The sequence below is a fragment of the Triturus cristatus genome, chromosome 11 (assembly GCF_964204655.1).
Source record: "Triturus cristatus chromosome 11, aTriCri1.1, whole genome shotgun sequence".
In the NCBI taxonomy this organism is placed as follows: Eukaryota; Metazoa; Chordata; class Amphibia; order Caudata; family Salamandridae; genus Triturus; species Triturus cristatus.
The window spans coordinates 973224203-973239717 of NC_140594.1; the positions used below are offsets into that span (position 1 = coordinate 973224203).

At 45.1% G+C, this 15515-nt stretch overlaps 1 pseudogene; it reads right to left on the bottom strand.

Moving 5' to 3' along the window:
* LOC146785769 (phospholipid scramblase 1-like) overlaps window positions 1–15515 on the bottom strand; it is a 234077-nt pseudogene that overhangs the window by 151801 nt on the left and 66761 nt on the right.

Genomic DNA, 15515 nt, shown 5'->3' on the forward strand with positions numbered 1-15515 from the left:
GTCCACACAATAACTGGCCCTGGTGGTTCGCTATCCAACACAATCTTAAAATTAAACAACAAGATTACAGATAGCTCCTTTTGGAGGAGGCCACAATGCGTTCCATGTCTATTCACCACCGGATCTATGAACAGGGCGAACGTACAGGCAAACTCCTGGCGTGGCTGGAGCGCAAGGAGCAGGAAGCGCGGTGGGTCCACACAATAACTGGCCCTGGTGGTACACTTCTTACTGACTCTCAGGAGATTGCTGATACCTTCACATCTCACTTTGAGGAGGTCTAAAGGGCCCCGGAGACTTTACAAGCATCGCTGGTGGCTGATCTCCTGGCCACCATCAATATGACGTGCATCTACCCACACGACAGGGACTCCTTAGAGGCAGATATTACTGAGGCTGGGATTCAAAAAGCCATACAGGATGTCCGCTCCGGCAAGGCGATTGGTCCGTAGGGACTTCCCATTGAGCTCTTCAAACCCATGGCGACTAAACTAGCGCCCCATTTATTGAACCTGTACGAGGAATGCTGCGAGGTGGGACTCCTGCCTGCTGAGATCCCCACTGTCGCTATAGTAGTCATTCTCAAACCTAACAAGCCTGCAGAAGATTGTAAATTGTACCGCCCTATTTCCCTCCTCACAGTCGAAGCTAAAATCCTTGCCAAACTCCTAGCCAATCGACTCCTTCCTTATATCAGCGAGCTGATCCATCCAGACCAGTCAGGCTTTATGCTGGGAAGAAACACGGCCAAGAATCTGTGTCGAGTACATGGGGCCCTGGGTAGGCTCAGTACCATCGAAGAGGAAGCAATCCTTCTGTCCCTAGATGCCACCATGGCATTTGATACCATTGAATGGGATTTTCTCTTCGCTGTATTGACTCGCATGGGGTTCGGACCCAAGCTGATTGGCTGGATTAGGCTATTATACACACAACCCACAGCCCACGTCGCCGTGAATAATCATCGATCCGTCACTTTCCCCCTCCGACGGGGCACGAGGCAGGGGTGCCTGTTGTCCCCGCTTCTCTTCGCCTTGGTGTTGGAGCCCCTGGCCATTTGGATCAGGGATTTTACAGAAATAAGGGGACTCAAATGGGCAGATGACCATGAAGACCGCATTTCGCTCTAAGCGGATGATATTCTACTTTATCTGGCCTCTTCAGCCCGCTCGTTGCGGAGGGTACTTCATATTTGCCACATATTTGGTGCACACTCGGGATACCGGATTATTTGGTCCAAATCCCAGATGTATGTCCTGTGGGACGAGCCCCCATCCAACCCACGAGGCTATGAGATTCCGGTTGCAACCCAAGGCTTTTGATACTTGGGCTTCTTTGTCACTTCCGATGCTATGATTTTCTTTGAGCGAAACTTGCTGGGGCCCCTCCAACATCTAAAATCGGACGCCCGACCCAGGCAATCTCTCCCTCTCACTCTCTTGGGACGAGCATCCCTGTTTACTGCAAAATGCTCCTAACCCTATCCCAGACTCATATTTTTCCCAAATCGACGGTGAGGTGCGGGGATTACTGTGGGAGGACCGCCTGCCACATTTTGCTATGAACAAACTGACCATGGGGTGGTACGACGGGGGTATAGGGTTGCCAGACATACGACTCTACTACCAAGCTTCCCAACTGACTCCGATTAATAGATGGGTGTTCGGTCCACATGATGATCCTAATTTTCGCACTGACCATTGGCTTCTGGGGCAAGGGGGTTATAACAGGGTGCTGTATACCAATCCCGGTAAACTTACGTTAACTGGCCCCACTGACCACACAGTTGAGGTGTGGCATAGAATCACGAGAAAGCTGGGGTGGCACAACCGTCTAACTAAAGCAACTCCTCTCTGGGAACCTGATCTATTCGGTCGCCTACGGAACTGCCCTGGTTTTGACAAATGGGACACTATCGGGATTTCCACGGTTGGGGACATGTGGGTGAAAGGGAAATTGGCCATGTTTGCTGACCTCCAGACTAAATACTAACTCGCACCCTCAGAGACCTTTTGATATCTCCAAATCAGTCATGCTATTTCTATGGCCCTACCGAAGGGAATCCCTCTCCCTGACTCTTTCCCTTAGAAGACCGGCTGTTACTAGATCCAATGGACCACAAGGCCTTCTCCCTCACCTATAAGAAATTGGTGAAAAATGGTGCTGATCCAATGCAGAAATTACATGCGAGCTGGGAGGCTGACCTGGGTAGTATAGACAACGAAGACTGGAGAGACGCATTTTCTCTCCCAAAGAGGAAGCAATGCCCATGCGTCTTCGCCTCATCCAGCTCAAAATCCTTCACCGGGTTTACTTTGACGCTAAACTATTGTTTCGCCTGGGTAGACCTGATCCAGTCTGTCTCCAACACTGCAACCAAACCGGCACATTCACACTCATACTTTGGGAATGTCACCATATACATCACTATTGGGAAAAGGTGACCCGCCAAATTGCCAGGGCATGTGAAAAACCCCTGAGTCCATCCCCTAAACTCTGTCTCCTAAATATGTGGGAAGCTACTGACCTAACCCAGGCAGAGCAAGCGTGGGCCTCGATGGGTTGGATTATCGCTAAGCACAACATCGCTCAGAAATGGGGGGTGGCCGCGTACCCTTGGGTAAGTGACTGGCCGAAAGACATGGCTAGCACAATGATCGCTGAGAAAACGGTATTCAAGGGAAGTGGATGCCCCAAGAAATGAGATCAGAAATGGGGAAGGTGGAACAAATACAGGGGTGACATATGCATCTCCACTACTGTGGAACTGCGGCATGAGAGACAAACACTGATGGCCCAGCTTACAGATGAAGTTGTCTCCTCCCCACTGGTGATCTAAATAACTGTGTCCGTTTTATCGTATCACTTCATTTTACCATTGTATTTATTACCCTGCTTAAGTAATGTGTTTTACAGTGCAAAGGACGCCTTCCGGAGGCAGCGTATCGATTTACTATCTCTCCACTGTACGACATGTGATGATGCCGATGTTTTGTTTTGGACCCTTCATTGCGACTGTATTGTGATATGCACTGATGCTATTTTTGTTCCAAATAAAACTTGGTTAAAAAAAAAAAAGTCAAGATAATTCTTGTGATTAATGTTCCTGCTAGAGAGAGATCTGAGTTTCGTCTAGGGGCAGTTTTGGCTCATTATAAAGTCGCACAGAGGGTTAAAATGCCTGCTTCAAAGAACACGTACCGTGTAGATCATAGATCTGTATTTTATGTGGATAGCTGAGTGGATCACTGCTTTTGTCAGAGAGATCCTTTTGTTACCGCAGTTCATAAGATACAACCCTTATAGAAAACAGTGACTGTTACAAACTGTCATCAAAGAGCTGCATGCAACTGCAAAAAATAGAGTAGGACGTTCTGCCCCCCCCCCCCCCTAGTCTGCCATTATCTATTCCAAATGTTGCTGAAAACTGTTTAGGTAGATATACATTTTTAATTGTAAACTCAGCTTTTACTAGTGCTTTAAAACAAATGAAATGTTTGTGAGAGAGGAGCTATGGTGAGATAAGGGGCAATGGAGAGAAAAGGGTCACTTTGCCTGGTGGTCATGTGGGAATCCGAGGTGGTGGTCATGTGCAGGGGGGCACCAAAAATTATTGGAGGTGACCAGTTAACAGTGCGTAGGAGAAGTCAGTGTACAGATTTAGAGACAAAAGGGGAATTGTCATTCAACAACAGTGTAGGGAAACCAATAAGATTGCCTAGTTGTTTTTTTTTCTGAAGTACTGCAGACAGGTTCACACTGGAACAAAAATAATCCAAGCACCAAAAATACAAATGCACTGGCAAAGTCAACAGTCCTGACTTTGACAATGAATGCAAACTCAGGCATGTAGAAATAGTTTGCGTGCAACGGCACGTACCGCCAGACCTACTGGCTTTGCCAATGCTTGTTTAAAGAAATACGTTGACACTTTAAACATGTTCATACAGAGATAACAAGCATTGGCAAGGCCAATCGATCTCGCCTTTTAGCTTTGCCAATGCTTTTCGCTGACTCCGTTCAGCATTTAAACAAACAGTGGTGTGCCGTGGGGGGAGTACCTCACGGGCCACTGCAGGTGAAGGGGAGAGGGTGAGAGCAGCAGGCTCGGTGCCTCCTCCAAGCAGGACATGGCACTTCTGGACCACTCGCTTGCGACCACCCCTCCATGGGCTTTGATCGACAACGCAGCGGGGAGACCTGCAGAAAAAGTATGTGAAAGTATGCCGGGAGGGTGGCGGAAAGAAAGACAACATGGAAATGGTAGGGGGCGGGAACAAAAGGAATGTGTACAAAGGGAGGGGGCAGGAGTATAGTGAACACGGACAATGGGAGGGGGCGGGAACAGAGGGTATGCGCACAACAGGAGAGGGGTGGGAGCATGTTGAACACGGACAATGGGAGGGGGAGGGAGCAAAGGAAATGCGGGAGCAAAGAAAAAACACAACAGGAAATTTAAAAACAAGCCAAGGCAAAAGAAAAAGTAGTGTGTGTACCAAAACATGTGGCCCGTGACTAAACAATCCATGCAGCAGGGGAAAACACCAGGATGGAAACAAAACAGCCACAAGGCGGGACAAACGTACTCTATCCACGAACCAAACCTATGGCATTAAGAAAGGCGGAGTGAGCAACCAATCACAAGAGGTGGGCGTCTTCTAACTTCCGAGAGACATTACAGCATGCCTCTCAGAGCAGCGCATGCGTGCTGCCTCTAAGCTCAACCGAAAAATCAAAACTTATATTTTTTTAACAAAATGTAGTAAATTTGGGCGCAAAATAATTGAACACACAACATAGTCCTGTCATTTAATTGGAAGAGAGTAGAAGAGCTTCATACATAGGCTGCATTATGAAATGTGTAACCAAGGAACCTGGGCTCAAACCACTGCTTCTCAACATGACCCAATTATGTGATCCAAGGCAAATCCCTGCTTCACTGTGCCACTTGTTCAGTAAGGGTCAAATCTGACGCCACTTTGAGAAAATTTATTTTAAAATGTGTGCTATAAAAAAAAAATCAGTTGTGTATATTAATGAAGAACCTTACTCCACAGTCAATGTTGGCCATATACAGTGCACATGATCAACCTACATCTTTGTGTTTACACGCACCAGTGACTTATGGGCATGGTGGTTAGGGGGGTGTGGGAGAGGAATTCATGTATAAGAAATATTCATTTTAACTGAAGTTAAGGCAGTTATATAATCCAATGTCCATCCAACAATGAAAATAATAAACAGTTTTTAACATATTTTATAAGATATGCGCTGTATTATGTAACAGCCATTATCTTTAATGATTCGACTTTGCTCTATCTAGGACTCCGTGGTTCTCCCTCCCTATGGCTGGCCCAACTCTAAGACTAATATAAGATAAATGTACGTACCTCTTGAAGACAACAAGGGAAGCAGCAGTTGGAACATCTATAAGGCCTTTGCAGTCTCATCACCTCACGACCCAGGTTATCAATGATATTTATGATGAAAGATCGTTCGGAGCCACAAAACGTTCGCGTGCAGCAGTCGTTTTCTTCAGCTGCAAAGTAAACTCGTTGTCCCAAGGCATTTTTTATCTCATATTTGTTGTTTGTTTCAAATCCGGTTCAAACTAAAAGAAACAAAACAACTTTTTAGATTTTTATACTTTGAAAAATCGTGAATGACAGTCAAAAAACAGAGTGACTGTGTTTGGCATTTCTACACTCGGAGGGAGATGCTCCACTACATGGCAATCCCAAAGACTGACTTCAAAACAGATCTTTATCAATATGTTTTAGGACAACTGGTGTAAATCCGAGTTCCGTCGTCCAACTGTTATTAGGGCTGGGTGACATTGCTGGGCGAATTCTAAAAGAGGTAGAATGTGCAAAAGTAGGGTTACATACGTGGCAATAGAAATAAGGCTACAGCCCAACAGTTGCTTTTGTAATCACATAACAATGGGGAAACCCAAAATTAACCCGAAGGACCGAGGTAACTTATGATACAGACAAACAATGGTCCGGTCGGAAAAAGCAACAAGAAGATTAAGACACATACACATAATTGCATTTCTGAAAGATTAGTTACATACAAGTCAGTCTCAAACAACATTCCTGTTTACACATTCCATCGAAAACTCTTAGATCCACAAATGGATAACGTGATAAAGATGAGTGCTCAGAGAAGGTGCTCGTGTGGATAAGGAGTAGAAATAGGAAAAGAAAAAGGGGAGGGGATCCTTTAGACCTTTTCACAAATCATATTATTGTACGTGGAAGCCTGTCAGGTATACAATTTCTAATAACATATATCGCATCTAGAAGTGGTCCAATTGTTAAGTTACTATTACCACTCTGCACGGATATCCAAACGATCCAGGCTTAATGAAAGAGCGTCGACATTTCAACCCGACACATGGGGAGGGAAAGGGGCCACTGAATGCCTCAAATGCTTGTCTTCATCAGACACTAGGGAGCGACGATCCTGATGCGATGCAATGAAAATGGCGGACGCTCGGCGTCCGCGCTTTGATGTCGTGAAGTGATGAACTCGATGCGATGATCTCTGGTTACCGAGCCTTTGGCAGCCCGCAAACAGGTGATGCGATGATCTCCGGTAGCGAGCACTCAGCGGCAGCAGCGCGATAATTTTCCTTGCGCTCTTCAGCAGCGGCGGCTCGCTAACGGGCGTTAGCGACAATTTTCAATACTCTCTTCTCCACAGTAGAACTAGAGGCCCGGGAACTCACAGGAGCCTCACCTGCAGATAGGAATCCTCGCTGGGAGGAAACAGGAGGCTGGTGGTGGAGTCTGATGTGCCTGAGACTCCTGCAGGAGGCTAGCTCTCTTCTAGGCCTTGGTTGATTGCTGTAGCAAAATTAAAAGTTCTTTCAAAGTCCTTTTCCTCTTCTTCCAAGTCCAGTAGTAACCACTGCAGGCCAGTCCAAGAAACAGCACACAAGCACAAGGACAGTCCTCTCCTGCAGATTCCTTCAGTTACACGGACAGAGGTTCTTCTTGTTGTCCAGGAGCAATACAAATTGTAGGGGTTTGAGCACAGATATTTATACCCCAAAAGTCTTTGTTCTAAGAAGCTACAAGTCACTTAACCCAGCCATAAACAGTTCTGCTCAGTCCTGGAGCACTTTGTTTACCAGGCTGCATCCTTCCTTTCAGAAAGAGGGGGTCTGCCATCAGACGCACAGTGGGAGGTGGAGCCAGCATTCACCTTGCCTGGCACAGCTCTATTCAGGTCCAGGAGCTACCCCTTCCCATACTCCAATGCAGATCTCTCTATTCAACCCAGGTCTGACTCAGCCTGCCCTGTCCCTCCAAAACCAGACAGCCAATACACATAAGAGCAGAGCACACTGGAAGGCTTAGGCAAGAAAATACCTACTTTCTAAAAGTGGTATTTTCAAACACAGCATATAAAAATAAGCTTCACTAAAAGATGTATTTTAATATTCTGAGATCAGGCATACTAAATTCGTTTTTCTACCATGTTCTTTGGGTCAGTTAGGACTATAGAATGTAATAGCCAAACCTCCCATTCTGGCCTATGGAGAACAGTTAGCCTTACAGTAGTGAAAAACGAAATTGGGTGTAATTGACTACTAGGACATGCTACACACATCAGAGCATGTCCTACCTTACACATACAATGCACCCTACCATAGGGGTGGCTTACATGATGCCAAGGGAAGGTTCAGGGGCTGGGAAGTGGGTGCACTTCACAGCCAAGATGGCAGTTCTAGACTGCACACAGACACTGCAGTGGCAGGTCTGAGACACACTTTACAAGCTGCTTCTGTGGGTGGCGCAAACCAGCGCTGCAGGCCTACCAGCAGCATTTGGTTTACCAGCCCTGGGCACACACAGGCCACGCTACTAGGGACTAACAGGTCAACCAAATAAGCCAATCATGGATATACCAATTCACATGTCATATTTACACAGGGAGCATTCGCGCTGTGGCACTGAATGGCAGTGGCACAGCACCAAGAGCATCTATTACCAGCAAAAACAGAGGAGACAACAGCGAAAAATAGAAGGGTGACCCATGCCAATGGTGCCAGTTCTAACATACGCCCTACTTTCCAACAGCCTAAAGCACATGAAGCACAACATTTGCACCATCTGAAAGGGCAAGTGCTTGGTTTGCTGGCCATAGCCACCTGGAATTGGCCCTGAGCATCTATTGTCCAGCCACTCCATGTGGGCAGACAGGAGTAGCAGAGCAAGCCACAGCTCAAGCAAATGTAATGAGGTAGACATGCTTCTCAGAAGTGGTTACAACTGAGCCTCCCAGGTATGAGGCTACTAGAATAGCAAGGCGTTACAGACTGAGGAAAATAGTTTCCTCTAAAGCCTATTCTGTTTGCCTACCTCAGCCTCTTCTGAGATTATCCATCGAGGGGTAGGGCGACAGTACCTCACAGAGATAGTCACACTCCGTTCCTTGTTGCTTTGGCACTCCATCTGGTCCAAAGAGGATACCAATGTTACCAAGTTAATTATTTCAGCTTGTTTGTCTTTGGAAAATGCACTGGCTATTCCCTGGCTAAGCTATATTAACTTTTTATATAATACATTATTTAAGATCCATGTTCGGGCTAACCCCTTATCGGTAACAAACTATTAAACTGTCTATCCGAGAAACATTTCTGATTTACAAAAGGAAAGCCTAAGATGGACTGTGAGAAAAGGAAATCAACTGTAATTGTTTTATCTATCACGTTAATGGAGGGCTGCCAAGATTACTTAACTTATTCTTCTAATTGTAATGCACTGTTTTGTATTAGTCAGATTTAGACTGAGAATAGCTCATCATTTAGTTTCCTTCCCTAACAGGAAAACCTGTCCCTCAGATACGACCCCTTGCCCATGCGATGGCCAGAAGAAGCAAAGCACAATGCACTTCATATTGTTCTGTGAATTGTATTCAAGTTTTAGACGTTGTTACCTAAAACCTCTTTTGCTTGCACATGGTATCAGATCGCACATTGCTGCTTTAAAATATTTTTCTGAGCTAAATGATATTAAGGTCTGTCTTAATGTAGAACTTTTTATTATAAATGCAATTAATATATGCAAAATTATTGTCGCACCGACATAGTGATGACCTAGCGGTATCTAGATGGACATCTTATCTTTTTTAATATTTGTTGTGCGCCTTTGGCATGATTAATTATGGTACCATGTTGTATACTGAGTGTTGACTTATCTTATTTTTCTTAATTCTTTATATTAATTACATACAATGTGATCTGTTTTTATCTTCTTCTGAACACTTTTATGGCTGATTTACACATGCTGAATAAAGTTTCTTGAACTAAATTGAACTGAGCCTCTGATCTCCAACTGCTAGTGACTAGGCTGTCTTCTCCACAGGTTTGGCATCACCACTGAGATAAAGATGAAGCTTGTCCCTTGCCAAAGAGTTGCAAACACCCCTGCTGTAGCTACCACAGAGACAAAGGTAAGGGGCCTGGTAGGAACTGAATGCTGCTCTGGAGCACACATCGGGCAATCTAATGATTTCTACCTAAATACACTATTTTTATAAGATCTCTCCAAGCATGATACTTTTCACAGTGTTTTTAGGAACAACTGCATCCTTGCAGACAGGCACACATTGTGGTGATATCTGTTAAAGCCTACAAAGAGATATTCCTAAAGGATCTATATATATTCTGAGAGCACCCATGCTACAAAGAAGAGGGGAGCAAAGGTGAGCTGCAGTCGCGGTCGGCATGACTCGTGGGTGTGGGGGCAGGGGATTTACGCGAGGCGGGGGGTCGCAAGGGGAGGGAGGGTCCGAGGTGGATGAAGTGATTGTGTGGGGTGTTTTAATTTAATTAAAAATATATATAATTAAACTTACCTTTCTGCCGGCCGGGTCCAGTGTCGTCTCTGCTCTCCTGCTCTCCAGGAACAGGAAGCAGAAGCAGGCAGCCAGGCTCCCCTCTCCCCTAAGCCAATCACAACGCTGCAAGTAGCGTTGTGATTGGTCGGGACACCGCCCAGCCAGCGTCTTATGGGGAGAGCATTTTCTACATGTAGGCTGCATTGCAGCCGGCATGGAGAAGGGCAGAGTGTGCATGACTGGTTTGAGCGGGCCCAGGGGGCCGACCGAAAGATCTTTGTGCAGTCGGGAGTGCGTAGACACACTACTCCTCCCCTGCCCTGCTCTCAGAGCAGCCCGCCCGCCACCAAACAAAATGGTAATAACCAAAAGTTATTACCATTTTATGTTACTGCTTCTCGCATTGCGAAAAGCAGTGGGGTGACGCACCTCCACCCTAGTGAATGAGACGCCCTTGGTGAGCTGTACTAAAAACCACATATGCAAACTTGGAGCCACTATTTAAGTCAATATAGGTTAATCTTATTTTACAAACAGCCCAGGGTTTATATCACACAAAGGACAGCATGTATATTAATATATGGTGAGTGTGATTTCATCCTGGGCTTTAAGTGGGATGAAAAAAGTTTTTGGGGGGTCGTGGGTCTATAAAAGGGGCATGGCCTGTGTAATTGAGGGTGTGGCTTAAACACAAACTACGTTTCTGTCATTCTCATAGTGTGCCCCACGACTAGTACTTTGGTTCCTCTGAGCTTTGTTATTGCATCGAGAAACAGAACACAAAAACGTACATGCATAAAACCACAAAGGTCTATTGGCTTTGTCAATGGGTGTTAGATGTTTTAGATAACTGAGTAACAACAATAATTTTGTTGTAAAAAATGAAAATGTTTTAATTCTGAAATTACGAGACTCAATTAAACATGAGTGAGGTCTGTGGAAGGATATAGGTCTTCAAAGTGTCTTAGTCACCCCAGTTATGTTCAATCTTTTACACATGTACACCCTTTTTCTCTCCACATATCTTCCATCTGCTCTTACACTGCATCCTTTTCCCATTTAGCACTAGGTCTGGGCAGAGTTCGCTGAGTTTCGTGTACAGAAAAAACTCCGCCAAGCTACGCGGAGTTCCGCGAGTGGCGAAGTGCATTACCTCGCACCGTTTGCATGGATTTTTAGCGTTGGGTGTTTGTTCTGCACTGTAAAATCAGCGCAAACAGAATCACTCGCAGCACAAGAGGGCGCTGCTTCTTTCTGCTGCTCGAATAGAAGTTCTAGTTGAGCTACAGCTTCCTCAATGGGAAAGGAAGGTTTCTCAACATGAGCGGTAGCGACCATCTGTGACCGCCACCATTGAGAAATCTCACAAGGAAGCGATCTAGCATTGAATTTCCCTTACTTGTGCTCGCCTACTTAGCATTGGTGAGTCCGAGTGAGGAAAATACTGCGCTCCGCTATGCCCCGCATAGCTTTTTGAAACTGTGAGCACCGCGGAGTGTGGAAAACTAAGCAAACTCCGAAAACAGAGCAGAGTTCACCACCCAGGCCTCTTTAGCACCTTCTTTACACTCTCTCCTAAATGCACTTCCTCTCATCTCCTTTATTTTACCACCCTCTAAGGACCATCCCCATTCAGCTGTGAGCACTGTATTTTCTTTAACTTAGTCTTTGTTTTGGGAACGGTGTGCCTCCTTTACACACAGTTTCACAGAATCAGGCCTGCAACCAGAAGACAAGACTATTGTCCTGTGCATTCTGCAGAGAGGCCAAGGATTGGATGTTCATGTATTCTGAACACTTTTTTGACCCACAGACATGCACTCAGAGTAAATAACACTTTCTTCAGCCTCAACTCCAGACCTCTCAATCGAGGCCGGTTATGAACACCTGAGGGAACTCGATTCAAAGTATGCACTGTCCGAGAGAAGTATGCTGCACGAAAATAAGTACAGAAACCAACATCCTGGATATAACTGACAGGGAATGCAAAATTAAGTAAACATGTAAAATTTAAACGAAAACTAAATTGAGGTGTTGATTACCTTACGGAAGTTTCTCACAATCATTGTTCAGAAATGTGTTTTTGAGGCAAAAAGGTATTCTTTTCAAATTCCATGCCTAATTACTACCAGGTTTCCGACTCAGAGGGACACAGCTCATTTAAGGCCCGGCTGTCACGAAGGGCGCAATTATTAGGAATTGTTTCACAGTGCCACTTGCTTCTTGAGGAAAAGGATACACATCATTAGGTCATGCCAGAGAGGGGCTAAAATTGGGAACAAACACTAATGGTGTTCCATACTGCCGGAGGGAATGAAATTCAGAGCTGAAGGGACTGCATTCCTGTTTAGCGGTGACTGCCCATTGTAGACAATGGCTGGCTCTACTTTTGCCATAGACTCAATGCAATCCAGTAACTGTGGTTGTAACTCAAGCTTCAGAGAGATTTGACCTTCTGTTTGTGGAGCTTTCCAATTTTGCCTCATGGACCATTTGCCTGAACGACCGCCTACCTGAGTGTTAAATCAGGCCTCTGTAGTCACTGTACGAGTGTGTGCAGATCTCCCCACCACGATCCTACCATGGTGACAGTGTTGTAATGTAGCACTTGTATTTGCAGTGCTTGATGCTTTTCTTTTGACATACCTTGTGTTCTACGTTGTACCGCAACTGTGGATTCCACCAATGGCAGTTGGTAATGTGGTTGGCGAAGGTGGGATCACGCTCTGTGTGCTCTGCTTCACGAAGAATAAAGCTGCGTTTAAACCCTTCCTGTGTCTGTGACATTTTTGCCGACGCTTGCCGGCCACATGTGGTGACACCATCGAGCACAACAGCATGACCCGTGTTGAATACGAGGCTACGGAATTGTCGACTCGCATTAGGAGGGCGCCACTCTCACCGCTTGTCCAAATTAGAGGTGAGAAGCTGCCGCTGCGTGCACTCCCTCCTTTCTGTTATCTGGCCACCCTGAACTGTCCTTAACTCTGTCGTGAGCCTCCTACGGCTCCGCGACGCCGGTGTTTGCCCATCAGCTGGAATTAAGCTAGAGCCGTCGGTTGCTCTCATGCTTATCAGGCCTGTGATATTGGAAAGCCACCTCTGTGTCTGTTGTACACTGAAGTGCTGCCCTGCTGAGGACACTTCTTCACCCCTGCGGCGCTCCGAAGCACCTGCCCTGCCCGCAGTTGGAAAGTAGAGAGAGCCACTGTGACAATGAAAGCTTCCTACTTCTTGCTTTTTTCAGTCCCCAGCAGTGTTGCCAGATTTTGAGACCCATCCCAAGCCCAAAGCCGGCCCAACGCAGAACAGTTCCAGCCCAAAGTAGCAAGTCTCAAATTATGCAGAAAAAGTCATCAGAAACAATTTTAAGGACAAATATACATTCTATTCAATATACAGATAGTGGGAGAGAGTTAACTGGGCACCTGCCTTAACACTACTCCTTTTTTAGACCAGTCCTCACTGTGACTTTGTCATGTGAACCTTAGACCCATATTAGGTTCTACTAATTAGATTTTGTCATTTGCATCTCTACCAATATCTGGGGGCTGACATTGAACAATATCAAAGAGCTTAATGTGTTCAGTTTGTCCAACTGCTGGTGTGAGTGATTCAGACAGCAGATTCTATTAGTACTGCATTTTTAAGTTGCCATTTTGATCTTGTAATTACATTACAACAACTGTATGCCTAAGAGCAAACAACAAATAGATTGTCCACCATCATATTGCCCCTTGCAAGTGGACAGAAACCGTAAAAACAAGAAAAATGAAAATACCACACCTTGGCATACTGTAAGCACAGCAGAACCAGACATAGGCATACATAAACCTGCCACTTATGTGTATGGAACAATAAATTAACAGTACATCACAAGACTTCCAATATTTTCTAACTAAAAGGTGTGATGCTCATCTCAGGCTCACTCGAACCAAGCAATACCTGGCTGAAGAGCCCTAACTAGGCCGAGACTCCTCCTAGGTTGCTTGGGTTCCGGTAGGACCTGGCCAGACAGTTTGGGCTTGACTATTCCCATGAGGATCAGTGTGAAACATGATTTGCATATGGCCGGGTCAAAACTGAGGTGGCACAGTGAGGAAAAAAACGAGTGACTGGATTAATTCAAGCATTTCATTCATCACTTTGAGGACCATTTCAAGCATGGATCAATACTAGAACTAACAGTAGGGGACGGTGGAAGAGGAGGATGACTCTTGAAGAAGGGAATCTAGCAATGACAGAGTGCGAGGAAGAGAGACGCTTAAGTAAGGGTCTCTTTGGCAGGGATATGAGAGGCATCCGACAGGGTATCTATGGTAAGGGATAGTAATTGTAATTGTAATTGCATGTATATAGCGCTAACTACCTCTGACGAGGCGTCAAAGTGCTTTTTCGGCGAGTAGCAGGCTACTCCGGGACCCATTGAAGATTAGTGTTGAATTAGTATAGCGAAACATGCAAGTACATTTTTTTTTTTTTTTTTAAAGTTTGAGTATATTGAAGAAAAGAGAAGGGGGAGGAAAAAGAGAAGGGGTACAGGGTGTAATCATCATGATAAGCATATGCAAAGATTAAGCAATTCAATAGAAATTTTCATTAAAAACAAGAAAAAATAACAAGCATGCGGACTACATGAACAGAAACTATTATATGAATGAAAATACTATATAATACTATATAATATATTATAGTGAAACGTAACAAAGAGGCAATAGAGAAACAAGACTATCATGGTGGCTTACGCACCTCAACTGTGTCAGGGTCTGGGGAGGTATGGGTTGGAGCAAAAGAGGAGAGATAGGATACCAGAGGGAGCCAAAGCATGTCACGCTTGACTGCTAGGGAGATGGGAGAGACATGATTAGTGTCTAAGCGATGATGGAAGCACACTGCGTTCCACCATGAGTTGTAGGAGACATTTGCAGCCTGCTTCCAGTTAGAAGTAATGGTATGGAGAGCTACAGCAATTAGGAGGTCAAGTAATAGATAATGGGAAGGAGATTGCGAGAGGGACAGTGAAAGGGAGCCTAGAAAAATTTGTACAGGAGAAAAGGGGATGTGAAAATGAAACATATTTTGTAGGTGTGTCCAAACTAAGCGCCAGAATTTGGAAATGGGAGGGCATTCAAACAACATGTGTTTGAGATCCGCAATGGGACAGGAACATGACCAACAAATAGGGGACGAGTCAGATGAAAAACGGGATAGAACATGTGGAGTACATAAAGTTCTGTTATAAATAAAGTATAAGGTTTGGGTAGTGTTAGCAGCTCTAGAGGTCTTATGCAGCTTAGCCCATATTTTGTCCCAAAAAGGTATTGGCCAGTCTTGAGAAAGATCCAATTCCCATGCAATCTCGATTTTAGATTTTGGTCTGCCGATGGAGTAACGAAAGGAGTTATAAATAGCAGAGGCTGAGGGAGATGCCTCCAGAAGTAAAGAGGTGGCTTTGCACTCTAAAGGAATGTCGGTAGATAATGCTAGAGAGCGGAGACATGATATCAAGACTGGGAGAAGAGCATTATACTGCGATCGAGCAGAAGAGGGCAGTGAGAAAGAGGATTGAAGTTCTTGGAAAGAAAAGGGAGTATCTTGGGAAATTAGTTGAGAGATCCAACACAATCCTCGAGAATACCATGTCTTCCAAAATATGATGCGAT